Source organism: Lissotriton vulgaris, chromosome 2_2, assembly GCF_964263255.1.
Source record: "Lissotriton vulgaris chromosome 2_2, aLisVul1.2, whole genome shotgun sequence".
In the NCBI taxonomy this organism is placed as follows: Eukaryota; Metazoa; Chordata; class Amphibia; order Caudata; family Salamandridae; genus Lissotriton; species Lissotriton vulgaris.
Genome location: NC_141688.1, coordinates 210,134,274 through 210,148,717, shown reverse-complemented (window position 1 = coordinate 210,148,717; position 14,444 = coordinate 210,134,274). Strand labels below are relative to the sequence as shown.

The window sequence follows — 14,444 nt, the reverse complement described above, 5'->3', positions numbered from 1 at the left end:
ACAGACCATGCACAAAACCACAGCATCATCCTGGTCTACTTCCTCTCCATGAACCGCCACATCGACGCCTTCACTTCCACCAGTTTCAACTGCCTGTGCATGCTGCGCAACACCTTCAAATGGATTACCCCCGACTGCAGAAGGACCGTCACCCACACGCTCATACCCAGCAGACTGGACTATGGCAACGCCCTATATGACGGCATCAACAGAACTCTTCTACACAAACTCCAAACCATTGAGAACGCAGCAGTCGTACTCGGGATGCCGCGTCACAAACATATGACCCAACACCTACGAGACCTTCACTGGCTCCCAGTCAAGAAGAGGGTAATTTTCATACTCCTCACCAACGCCTACAAATCCCTTAACAACATTGGACCCAAATACCTCAACGAGAGAGTCTCCTTCCACGCACCCAAGAGGAACCTCCGCTCTGCCGACCGCGCCCTGGCAGAGGTCCCCCGCATCCGCATAGACGGAGCAGGTGGGAGAGCTTTCGCCTACGTCCCGGCCAAGACCTGGAACGAGCTCCCTGTGAACATCAGACGCTCACTGACCCTGCACACGTTCAGGAAGGACCTCAAGACCTGGCTCTTCAACTGATCCAGAACTGCTCTACCCACCCACCCCCTAGCGCCTTGAGACCCTCACAGGTGAGTAGCACACTTTACAAACTTCTGATTGATTGATGATGAAGTCCTCCTAGCCTTCAACTGGAAAGTGGGTCCAAAAGGTGAGTTGGAGATTCCAGAGGGTAGTAGACACTTTCACCACCTACTGGTGAACAGAATCCAGCCACTGCCCCAAAGAGAAACATTTGGCAAACACAATGTCACTATGAACGCTTGGCCGCCACAAGCCAGTTGTCCCTGTGGTAACTTTTCTCAAACCAGTACATCCTAGGTAAGACAGACTATGGGCTATCTCAGGGGAGGTCACTGTTTGGCCCATGGCTGTAGTGCTCCTAAAAATTTCTGGGTACCTTAGTGGGAGTATGGTGTTAGTCATTAAAGACCTTAACCATGAGAGGCCTTCTGAGCCAAAGTGAGATACTTGCCCAGTACCAGCACTCATCCAAGAATTCTGGGGAGGGGGGGCTGTACTTGCAACTAATGCAAGTAAGCCCCAAAAGAAAAAGAAGAAAAGATTTAGGAGAGGTGGGCCACAGTTAGCCGCAGTTCCTGTGAACCATGGAGATTCTACACCAGTGGAAGAGAAGTCCTGGTGAAGCCTTACAGGACACACAAATAGTCTTGACCAGTCAGGCAACTGTACAGCTAGAGATGGTGGCTCCACATCTATCAGAAAAGAGGGTTGAAGAAGGGAGCTCTCTACAGAAAGTAGTGGCTCCCACTATAAAGTAGCTGACAGGAAACTTGGACCCCAAGAAGCCTGTAAGTTAGCTCCTTTATCTGTCAGTGAAGAGCTAAAGGTGTGGTTCTAGGAATGGACAGCTGTCAGTGGCTGCTGCTGTGTGTTAGCCTTTATGGCTGCACTGTTGTTGTTAAAGAGGTCTGACCCCATGCCAAATAGTACGTTAGGCACCCTTACCCTGTTTGTGGTGGAGTAGCTCAAGTTGTGGGTGACCTCTTTGGGTAAGCTTGGGTGCTGCCCTGGCTAAGTTAGAATTTGCAGAGGCAGACAATGTCTCTGTACAAGTTTCACCTTAGGTGGTAGTCACAGTTTATCTTGTGTCGAATCAGACTCACCAGCGGAGAAAGTCTATAAAACTGAGTAAGCAACACTTGAGGTCGCAACGGTCAACCTTTCATGACACTGAGAGGCCCCACCCTGTGGCTCGCTGAGAGGTAAAGTTTGCAGAGGACATAGGGAAGCCACCATTTACCAGTAGAACAGGTAAGAGGAGTACATAGGTGCGCTGCCAGATTAAAATGGCAAGGTGACCTCATGTGGAGTCTTGCATCATTATGAATGTGCGCAGTATAGTCGTGCATAATCGACTCACAGTTTTCCACTTGGGAGTGTTTGGGGAGCCTCCTCTTCCCTACGCAGCGCTGTACCTTCCACTCAACATATAAAGTTGCTTCTCCACTGCGCTATTTGAGGTGACGAAGATTTCCAGGTCTTGATTTCTAGTTCTCTTAGCCAGTAGAAGGGACCGGTTGAAGAAGCTTGTTGTGTCCTTCTATTATTTTGATTTCTGGAATAACGCCAATGTAGGAAACTGGCACTATATATGGTGTGCTACCAGGTGCCCAGGGGCTCCTCAAAAGTGTACAGGCTCAATGAATAAGACATTTATTGCACACATTGACCGATAAAGGACACAACTCAAAAAGGAGATCCGCACCAACTTCATAAAAATAAGTTTTGTTTGTATTGTATTTTAACATAGTTCTTCCCAATTAGGGAAGAACGTTTTTAACTAAAAAAAATCTTTTTCACTGTGAAAAGTCGACAGTGCTATTTCTGAACAGTTCAGTGTTATGATATGGAGGAGAATAATAATGTAGTTTAACAGGTAAGTACAACACTTGCAATTCCAGACTTAGGGTCCAAAGGTCAGCAAGAGGCAAGGGTCAGGTGAGTATCAAAACTGAACCACTAGCAGCACAGGGGCAGTCGGGGGCAGAGGTCAGAAATCGGAGTTTGCCCCAATGCCTTTCAATTGAGACTGGGGGTGCCCGAAGCCACACTGCTTGAAGGAAAGTAAATCGGTGGCAGGGGCCAAGCTTTGGGGGTTAGGTGCAGCAAAGGGGGTAACACACAACAGCACTATACATACACCACCAGAGGCACAGGGGCAGCCGAGTGTCGGGTGCAAATTCAGCATTGGGGGACCCAAAACCTTTCAATGGAGATTCTGCTTTTAACAAACCGGTGTCGCACCGGAGGAAGACCAACGACTGCAGAGATGTAGAGGTACCGTCAATTCAGCTCACGATGGCGCTGGGGTGCCTTTAGACGTTGGAGTCTCCTTACTGGAGCTGTTCACGGTCAGGGGGAGCCTTTGGATTCAGGCTGCAGGCATCGTCGTTGAGTCCAGGATTGATCAGCCAACGCTGGACTCTAGGTCAGGATTGCTGTGGAACTTGTTCCCGTCGGTGGATCACCTGGATAGAGGCTGTAGGCGTTGGATGCAGAATGGGCAGGACACACGGATCCGCAGGGCACTGAGTCCTTTGGGTTACATTCTTGGGGGACAGTACCACTGTCCTCGGGAGTTCTGGTCGTTTTCGAAGTTCAGGCAGTCTACTTCAGGTTTCCCGAAGTTGAGGGCTGCAGGACAAGAGTAGACTTCTTGCAGGGTCTTGTAAGCTGTAGACAGGCCAGTTGTGCCAGTCGTTGTCTTCACGCTTTGCAGCATGGTGTCTTCGTCATCCTACTTCTAAGGTCGCAGATAATTAACTTCTATGTCTAGGGAAATAGCCTAAATATTGCATTTAGGGGTCGATTTAGGGAGTAGTAGGTAGAGCCAAAGGGCACCTTATCTGGGGTGACTACACCCACTATTATGCCACCCTACTGTGGGATGGGGCATAGACCTAGCCCTGATTGTAGGAGTCCCCTCATCTTCGAAATGGACGGGACTGAAAAGCGTGTTTAACTATGCATCCTCCATCTCAGGGATGGGGTTGGTGAAGGTGGGCACACTTCCAAGCCTTTTAAAGTTCCCTGCCCAAAGTGGGGGTGTAAACTGGGGGCACCATCTGCTGCTGGCAGCAGCAGCTGGAGGTCGCATTACAAAGGAGGCAGGCCTTTGTAGCTTCCCCTACCAGCACTGGCCACCCTGTTGGCAGGAGGTGGGAGACCTCTGCCCAGGATGTGCATTCTTTCCGGTACCAGAGATCAGAGGCTCCCCACCCAGGGGTCAAGAAACAGGTCTGTGTGTGGCTGGCTGCCTAAAGCCAGTCAGTGCCCACACCAGAGTCAGTAGGTTTTCAGGTGGCACCTTCAAGTATATGTTATAATAAATCCCACACTGGCATCATTGTGGATTTATTGTGAGGAGTAGTTTGGTACCAAATACTCCAGTGCTAAGTGAAGCCATCATGGTACTGAGGAACTCGAGTGCACAGTTCATGCATTCTCTATGGCTTCACTGGCACTGGCAATATTAAGGAAAAGACCCCAAAATTGTAGGGGCATATCTATTCATGCGCCTTAGGGTTGGTGAGGCCTGCTGGGGGGTGACTAACCTATCTTAGACAGTGCTAGCTTGTATGGCACACAAGTAGCGTTTGTTATTTTGTCTGCATCAGGCCAGGCATGCTGCAGTGGGAGTCTGCATGGACTAGGTGAGGGGTCCATAGGGACCCCTCTTCAGTCCCCATGCTCTTGGTACCCAGGTACTTTTTACTAGTTATTTACAGGGGCCTGAAGGGGCAATTGGGTTATAGTTGTTAGGGAAGAAGCACCAGCATAGGACACCTGATTGGCAGGGACCCTGTGCACTATAATCAAAACCACATCAATGTACAGGCCTAAGTGAAGGCCAACCGTGTCCAAAGACACTTTCTCACACCCAGCTAACATTGGTGGGCATCTGCAAGCTCTATATGCTAACTGTTGGCTATGAGTTTAGAACAAAAAACATCAGTTGGTGGTCTCTGCCTACAGCGTAGCACCAAACATTTTAAGAAGACTTAAAGTATACATGGACGTGAGCTTTACATTTACAATGCCAGACCCAAAAGATTAAAAAGCCCAAATGATGGACAGAATGCTGTACAAATCAAATATTCACCCCTAGTCACAAACCAGGGTTTAATCCATCATTTGTTTTGCTAACCATGCACCTGAGGTTGGACACAGCCCTGTGCTAATCAGTCTTGACCCTGCTCCCCATGAGAACAGTCCAACCCGAACTACAAGGGCACGCCCTCCCTGAACCAGAAAAAACATCCTGAAAACGATTTAGGGGTATCATCCCTCATCGGTTAGGCTAGCTTCAATCCAGGGCCATCTTTACGCAAAGACCGGTCCCCACAGACTTACATTGGGCACCTAATGCTGTTTTGCACCCTTGCAACTGGTCGCTCTAATGCCGCTGGTGGTCTTTTGCTGGTGCTGCCTTGGACCTTGCCTACCACTCACATTGCAGCTTCTGAACAATGCTCTGTGAAAAGTGCCGACTTTTTAAATGTAACAGTATTTCAATTGAAAAACTTACGTACTTGTTGAATTGATTTTGGTGCCTTAATAAATATAAAGATATGTTCTTTTTTATAAATTGGTGTGTTCTCCTTATTGAGTCTTGTGCATCATTTATTGACTATTGTGAGTATTTGCAGATTTCTTACACCACTCTCTGATAAGCTCAACCAACCTACCCGCTAGAAGATCTCCTGTCCATTCAAAAGGGAAAACCTCGACTCTGCACAGTATATTATATCTTTTTGATATACTTAAAGAGCCAGCTTCCTTCAGCTGGGAAGCACCCAATGCACAGAGGAACTCAAATTGCTTCTTGGGCTTTGGATTAGAGATCACAGGGATAACACAATCTTGTTTTATAACAGTATAGCGCAAGTCAGCATCCATCTTTTCCAGCAAATAGATAGGCAGCCGTCAAAGAAAATAAGTCTTCTGCAAGCTTGATAAAAATCTTTCAGTGGGATTGGGCCACAAAGGCACCTGCTTTGTATTTTCCAGCACATCAGCCAGGGTTGACGAGGCACATGTACTTTCAGTTGCATTTTATTTTATGTCTGATACATTAGAACAGAAGAAGTGAGCAAAGCTCACCTTTTCTGTTTTCTAATACTAAGTGCCATGCACTTTGCAATTTTAGTATGTGTACAGGCCATATAGAGTACCCACCTATGGCAGTTACTGACATGTTTCGACCTTTTATTTATCCACAGTACTCAACAACATTACTAGATAATAATCCTAGCGCTGGTTTATCTAAACAACAATAACACATTCTGTCATACTGCTTTACAAGTGCATTTTAGGCACTTTACTTTTTCCAGAGCTGCTGAAGCCTTCCATGCAGATAAAACAAAGACTAGTTACCTAACCAAAAGTGCTCTGACAATGTTTCTCACCAGTACAATAGATCATCTAGAACTCTTTTGAATAGCCTCATCTATTTAAAGAACATCCTACTACACTGGAATAAGTAAAGTGATGCCTCTTTCTGTGTAGGAGAGCCCAATTTTTCCAAGGGACAGGTTCCTCTGCTTTTTGGCTCCAGGTCACAATGGTCTTCTCTCACAAAGGGAAAAGTCACAATGGTATTTTCTCACAAAGGGAAAAGTTACTGACTAGCAAACACAGTTTTGAAGCCGGTCCATTAAGTACGAGTTTTACCTTTGGTAACAATGTATCTGGTAGAGACGATTCTAGCCGCAGATTCCTTAACGTAGAATTACCCCCAGGTGTGAGACTGGATCCCGAAACCCTTTTAGGTACAGCATCCCTGCGCGCCGGGTGGACGGCATCACGCGACTCTGCTCAGGCGTCGTACGTGACGTCAGCGAGGTCACATAAGTTCCACCCCGGCGCGCCTATGTCAGTTTTGTTCGGAGAATGGTTCCGCGCCACAACGCAGAGCCGTCAGACAAACTGTGGGAGCATGGGAAATGTGTGAAAAATAGCAGAAAAAGTGGAAAAAGAGGAATGTGATGAACAACACCAGAAGCAGCAGTGTCAACACTGTGGTACCCAAAGGTGTGGTGTGTGGTGTGTGATGTGTGATGTGCGATGTGTGATGTAATGTTACAGAGGCTTATATAGCGCTCAGCTGCCCCACCAAAGGGGCATCCCGGCGCTTCCAACAACAGAGAGATAGAACTGATTGCAACCGCGGAAAGCTCAACATAGCAGCAGCAAACAAAACTATATTAGTGGGAAGAGGTAAGTTTTAATAGCCTTCCTAAAATCAAGCAGATCCTCCAGTCCCCGTATGTGAACCGGCACAGAGTTCCATAGTTTGGCTGCAAGGTATCGGAAGGTACGTCCTCCCGCTCGGCAGCGCTTCACCGGAGGAACGCTGACCAAGTGCTGTCACAGGGAATGCAGTGCACGTGGAGGAACATTCAGGGTCAACAAGTTACAGAGTAGATTAGGTGCGGCAAGTTACAAGATCTTAAAAGAAAGGCAAATAGTCTTGAATTGGATCCGCTCCGCCATAGGGAGCGAATGAAGTCTCCAGATGGTATCGGCGTTAGGACGGAACCGTGAAAAACCTACCAAGGTTCTGGCCGCAATGTTTTGAATACGCTGCATCCGGATGATCTCTGCTTGGTTAGCTCCCAATAACAAGGAACTAGCATAGTCCAGGCGAGAAAGAATAGTCGACTGGACTATCAGCTGGAGCGTTGACGGGTCAAAGAATTTCAGGATGGGTTTAAGACCTCGTAGAAGGCCAAAACATGTACCTGCCACTTTTTTAGTGTGAATATAAAAACTAGGTGAGGAGTCCATCCATACCCCCAAGTTCTTGACTTCCTTCTTGGGTTCCAGGCCCTGGCCAAAGCATTCAGCCACCAATGCTTACTCCAAAGGCTAGCATTCTTCCCAACTAGCAAAACTTCAGTTTATTTGCATTTAATTGCAAATAGTTAGAAGTCATCCATTACGCCACCGCCGTCAGGCCACTTCTGAACCTAGAGGCATTCAGGGTAGAACCTTCCGCCAATGCAACCACTAGCTGCGTGTCGTCCGCATAAGAGACCATTGAAATGTACCACTGCCTGGTGAGCGCAGCTAGCGGCTGAAGATAAAGGTAAAACAATGTGGGGCTCAAAGCCGAACCCTGAGGAACCCCCTGCTCAATGGAACGTACCCGAGATAGAAATGGGGGAGGGGAGACATGAAAGGATCTTGTGGTTAGAAAGGATCTAAACCATTCCAGAGCCAGGCCCGAAATACCTGCCTCCTCTAAACGTTGGAGCAGAACGCCATGCGAGACCGTGTCATAAGGCGGCACTAAGATCCAGCAGGATCAGAGCCGATAATGGTCCGCAGGTGTTCAGTCATGGCCAGGAGCGCTGTCTCTGTACTAAGGCCGGCGCAGAAGCAGTGTTGCGTAACATCCAGAGTGTTATTGCAGAGCAAAACGTTGGTAAGTGTGATGTTGACATGTGCCTCCGCAACGTTCGCCACCCAAGGAAGAATATAAATAGGCCTAAAATTCTTGGGTTTAGTTGAGTCTAAGGTCGGTCTTTTAAGAATGGGAGACACCCAAGCCTGTTTCCACTGCGCCGGCACCATGGCGGACGAGAAGGAGGAGTTTATTATCTGACGAAGAGGTGTCAGAAAAAGCAAGGAGGTTCCCTAAATTAAGCAGGCTTTAGCGGGTCGGCCGGAGAGCCAGACTTAATTTTCACGCTCAGCCTACTGAATTCCTCATAAGAAATCTCAGGGATAGCCATAAGCCTAGAGATCGGCCCTGGTCTGGAAAGGGTGTACATACGGATAGTGGTTATGGGAGGCAAGGATCTGTAGATCGCACGTACTTTCTCTACAAAGAAGGAGGCCAGTTCTTCACAGTGGAGTTCGGAGTTGGCTATGGTACAGAGGTTTTCTTGGCGCTGAGATCTTTTAAGATTTTAAAAATGTATTTAGCAGGATTAGGGCTAAGCTTAATCTCATTGGCGTAGTAGGCCGCCCGCGTCTTACAAATGGCTCTATGATAGGATTGAAGTTCAGCCAGATGATGAGCTTTTTTTCCAGGGTCATAGTCTTTCCTCCAGTCAAGTATGTCAGTATGTAGACAGACTCTCCTCCCCCCACACCCCCCGGAGGCAAGGGACATATGTAAAATGACATGACAACATGTAGCAGGAGTATAACCCCCAACCAATAACAGAGGGACCCTTCCCCTCTCCCTTATCGGGCGCTTGGCGATCGCCAAAATGGTGATGCTCCCCAGGATTTTATACGTTTTGCAGAATACCCTGTGTCCGCTTCCTCCCCGCGTGTTTCGCACACTCTACTCGCTTCTCACGTCTCTACTTTGGGCAGGCGGGCGTAGCAGAGTAGCTCTGCGCACGGTGACCCGATGTTGGGAGGAGGGAGGCATTGAGGCCCCGAGATTTGACTTATATTATTATGCGGCGCAGCTCCTCCCCGCCGCAAGGTGGTTCGCAGATGAGGAGAATTGGGAACTGTCATTACTAGCGGGCACGACAAACGAGAAGGCTTGGAAGGACGCCCTAATGCAGGGAAGGGGTGCAGATGAGGCTTTACCCCATGTGGTACGACACACAGCAGGAATTCGGCAGCGATTTGTTGAGAAAGTATTACGATGGGCCCCCTTCCATAGGGAACTGCCGGTGTGGATCTTAGCCCCGGTGCTCCGGATGGAGGAGAATATGTCCTACCGAGAGTGGCGTTGTGGCGGATGAGAGACGCCGGCGGACCTCTATCCGGATGACTCTTTTGTGTCCTTTGAACGGGCTACAGAGTTCTTTGGGTTAGGTAGGGGACAGTATCTCCACTATAGAGGGCTCCAAGACATAGCTAGAATGACGTGGCCTCAGTTCCCGGAGGCACATCCACTGACCCACACCCTCGACATCATTTTGTCATGTGGTAGAGGTAGAAGGCTGATTTCCCTGCTGTACTCGGCCATGCGTAGGGATTCGCCCCCTCCGACCGCACCTTCCTGGGCGGCCTGGGAGGCAGACTTGGGGGTGGAGTGGGAGCCGGGACAGCGTAAACGAATTGGGCTTCTGACCCGAAAAGGCTTGTGTAATGCCCGATTCAAACTAATACATTTTAACTTTGTTCACCGTACCTATATGACCCCGGTATCCCTGAATCGCATTTCTGCGGATAGGAGACACAACTGCCCTAGGTGTGGTGCGCAGAAAGCGTGATTTTTCCATCTAGCGTGGGAGTGCCCTCAGGTCAGTGCCTTTTGGAGGAGGTGGTGGACCACATTGGTCGTGCTACAAAACTCAGGATGGCGCTGGATCCACTCCATTGTCTTTTGGCCCTGGTACCCAAACCTAAAAAGAAGAATTTGTCCTATAAGTTTTTACAATTATTACTAGTCTTGGCAAGGCGGCTCGTAGCTATAACCTGGATGGGTCAGAGGGCTCCCGAGATGTCCCTCTGGCTGCGAGATGCTAGAGAATGGTCCCTAGCTGAAGAGACGCACATGCAGCGCACTCGCTGAGATGGGAAACTACAGGATGACCTGCTTGCCTGAAGGTTGATGTGTATGGAGGGGCTAACGGAGGATGATGATTCAGATACCACTAGCGCTGAATTGTTCACCCCTGAGGAGTCCGAGTCTGGGAGCGACGGGGAGGGGGTCGGGTTGGGGGACGCAGGTCAGGTGTAGTGCCCCACTAGCTGCACACTAAGGTTCCTTGTTATATATAACTGTGATTAACTGCGATCCCTAAAGGTCTTCTCCCAGATATAATGACTGCACCCACTTGGGCCTCACATGGATAGCCTGATTCTGTAAGTAAATTATTAATAATGCCACGCAGGGGGGTTTGTTTTTTGTTCTATGTTAAAACAGTGTTTCATTATAAACAATAGAAAAAGTGCCTCTCCAGAGGGATAGAAGTGGGATTACATGAAGGACATAGGAGGGGAGTATATTGTAAAAACCAGCAAATACAATGATATATACGTATCTTCAATGCAAGGCTAAGTTTCCCTGACACATGCTCCAATTCTACGCCGACCAGCCTCCGGGATGTGGGCCTTTATGGCTGTGTACTGCCCCGCAAATTGCATGTAGATGATCTTGCCTTTGATTGCCCTGCAAAGCCATAAGTACCTGTGCCTTCTATGATTTCACAATAAAAATATTTTTCACAAAAAAAAAAAACAACAACAGAGGGGAATCAGTTCCGGACAAACAGGGAACTACAACCTCCAATGCAACCTCAGTACAGAGAGAGATAACCCCCCGAAAAACAAGGGCAGGGCACGGCCGGATGACCTCAATCCAAAGGCTAGCAGAGGGGCCAGGACCCTTACTAACAATAGGGAGGGAGAGGAGGGACGAGTATAAAGAAAAGCCTCAACCCCGGAACGAGCAGAGGGGCACAGGAGTACCCATAGACCCTGCCTCCAAGTGCCAAGGAGGAGGAAAGGAACAAGAAACCAGACAAATCCTCCTGTCAAAAGAACAAAAGAATGCACTCACAGAAGACATAGCCACCCACCGGGAGGCGAGTGCAGTTGGCCAAGCCAAAAAGTCCTCGCAGAATGGGAGGGAGGGCCGGCAGTGATGGAATCTGCGGGTAGAATAGTATCTACCAGATACATCGTTACCAAAGGTCAATAACTCGTACATCTGATAGAGACTACTAGCCGCAGATTCCTTAACGTAGAATAGATACCCTAGCCATACCCATGGGGAAGGAGGGTCTGCGAAAGGACCCCACCAGCCTGGACATAAATGGGGGCCCACAGGGTACTAGTCCAACGGACAGGTCGAGGAGCCCCGTCCTCCCAGGCAAGGTAAACCCCCACAAGCAGAACACCACTGACCCTAAGAGGGGTGTGGGAAGAAGAAAAGAAGAGGAAGCCTATTCACACTCAACAGAGGTACCAAGGGCAAGGCCAGGGGAGGCCAAGCACCCCACTCCCCTACACAGCAAAAGAACCTCCTTCAATGCCAAGGCGAGGAAGAAGTACAACCTAGAGGGCCCAAGGAGACAAGGGAAAAGTAGGCGGGCCCACCACAGTCGGAAGTCAATAGACCATACAGAACGGCTCCAACAGCAATAAGCAATCGGAAGAAGGAAGTAGAGCCCAGGGCCCCAGGAGGGCCGGCAGGCTGCGTCTGAAAGAAGGAGAAACACAAAAATATCTCTGCCTCTAGGACAGGGAGCATGAAGGCGAGGAAAAGCCCAGACACACCTCAGCGAGGGGTTCAAGCACATGACCCAAGAAGCAGAACCAGAACCATTACAGGCCGCAGACAGCAAGTCAGACCTGCAAGCAGTGCAGCAACCCCGAAAGGGACACCTGGGGCGCCACCAAGGCATGCCAATCCAGCTAGGGAATTGCATCTGCAACGTACGTGACGCCATGGAGAGCAGAGGCCCGAGGGAGACCACAACAGCACAGCACGAGCTATAGAACAGCTACCACTAGCCCACAAAAGGTATGTTAAGTACCAGGACATGGGTTCCCTCTTTGGAAGTACCTTCAGCAGCAGAGGACAACAAAGAGCCACGGGGGGAAAAAAAAAACACCGAAGGCTTGTCAAGCAGCCCAAAAGAAAAACAGAAGGCCTAATCTCAGGGTCAACCTGGTGCAGATAACCCAAAGCAAAAAACACACAGTCAAGAAGGGCCGTCCAGAAGCCCCCAGAACCAGTGTCTCAACAAGGTGGACTCAAGTGGCCCTAAACACACAAAATCAACAACGAGGGCAACTCGCCCAAAAGGAGGAGCATCTCCAAGAACCAGATCGAAGAAGAAGTCGAAGTCGAAGAAGTCGAAGCAGAAGAAGAAGTCGAAGAAGAAGTCGTCGTAGAAGTAGAAGAATAAGTCGTTGTAGAAGTTGAAGAATAAGTCGTTGTAGGAGGAGGAGGAGGAGGTGAGGAAAGATACGCCGGTTCACGCGGTGCTGGAAGGTGCCGGTGCAGAAGCTGTGGGACGCCCTCAAGTCCCTATCAGGGAAGAAAGGAGCGAACCATCAAAGGGAAGCAGCAGCTCCCTCCCACCAGAGGCCTGGTGGAGAGCCTCCAGAAGATGATTCGTGGGGAAATGGGAAACCGGATCACCCATTCGCAAAATACCCTCGCCTTGGACACAGCGCAAGCGAAGGCCGCACTCGCCTCCGTAGGACCCCGCAGTGGGGAAAGCAGCTCCTCTGTGGGTGACGGCTGCAAGCTAAGGTGGCCGTCCCCAAAGCCAACCGGGGTTGGCAAAGGCCATGTCCGGAAAGAGTAACCGAGGAGTGGGGGATCTGTGGCTCCTCCGGTAAAACCTGTGGCCGCAGTAACTGCGAGGAGCCGCCTTTCGATGACGTCGGGGAACAAGCCACTACACTGCGCTCAGTCTCCGACGAGGACGACACCAGCAGGCGCCCGACCTCCGAAGAAGAAGGGACGTCCGAAGAAGGGTTGGCGACTCAACGCCTGTCCGGCGCCGTAGAGTCCGCAGCCCGAGGCAGAACGTCATCATCGTCCGGCGCAAAAGGAGATGCCGGACAGGCATCCTCCACAGCGCTGCGGACCTGGGCTGGGCTGGGCCGGAGCCGAGGTGGCCCCCGCCAGCCTCGACCCATAATGGGACAAAGGGGGTCCACAAACCCATGTGGCGCCGCCAAACACGACTTAACATCCGACTCGACCTCCGACGAGGTAGCCGCCTACATGGAGGGACGAGAGGGGCCCGGAGCAAGAGGGGCCACGAGCCAGTCTCGACCCATAACGGGATGAGGGAGGAGTCCACAGACCCCTGTGGCGCCGCCAGGGCCAGCAGCTGTTTGGTTTCCTAGCGGCGTCACCTCGAAGCATATGTCTTCTTCTGGGCTCTCGATGCCCCCTCACCAGGAAATGGTGGATAGGGGGACGATACAGGGGCGCATCACCCATGGAGAGCCCACGCCCCCAACAGGCTGGTAACCAGCCCTCGGGGACAAAGTGCGACACTTACCCACAGGGGAGCGGCGCTCTTGAGGTATAGGAGAGGAATGAGGACGACGACGACGATGGCTGCTACGAAAACCTTCTGCAGTAGCTGATCGAGGTGACAAAGCCGACCTGGAAAAACTAGCCGAGAGCAGTTTCATCCAGCGATCCCGTCGTGACTTCGGCTACAACTGTTGTCACACCTCACAAATCAGTGGAGCCGTTATATTGTCCCAAACACCACATGCAAATGAGGTGAGAGTCCGTCGCCGTCATAAGGCGTCCACCCGAGGAGCAAGTCTTAAAGCCCGAAGGCATCCGCACACTGTTTCCACAAAAACACGCAATAGCGAAGAAAAAAGGCCCAAGCAGGCCATGAACACCAACCGGATTCGCGCTGCATGCAGAAAAGGAAAAAAATGACTTAGGGGCGCCGGGGAGGGACTTATGTGACCTCACTGACGTCACGTATGCGGACGAAACCTGAGCGGAGTCGTGTGATGCCGTCCTCCCGGCACACAGGGATTCTGTGGCAAAAAGGTTTTCCGGATTGAGTCTCACGCCGGGGGGTAATTCTACGTTAAGGAATCTGCGGCTAGTAGTCTCTATCAGATGTAAATTCACAATGTTATGCATTATCTGCTTTTTGGCTTTGGCTAGGAAACTGCAGTGTTCCTTTTCATACTGTGTGTATTAATGCTTAGTATGACTCCAACAATAAATACACAATGCAAATGTCACAGACTCTAGTTTGAGATAGTCATATGTACGATTTTGTGTGTAATTGGCACCAGTGACTCTTTTTATGATTGAGATGGTTATTTTTTGGGATTACCAAAAATGTATGTTTATTAAAAGTGAAGAATTAGATTAATGGGGCTGTAGAATGTGGCAGTTAAAAGTGCTATCGCCA

The 14,444-nt window shown here is 49.8% G+C and overlaps 1 protein-coding gene across 4 annotated transcripts in view; it reads right to left on the bottom strand.

Annotated features, from left to right (window-relative positions):
* Positions 1-14,444, bottom strand: part of LOC147729254 (uncharacterized) — a 690,765-nt gene that overhangs the window by 430,639 nt on the left and 245,682 nt on the right. The window lies entirely within an intron of this gene.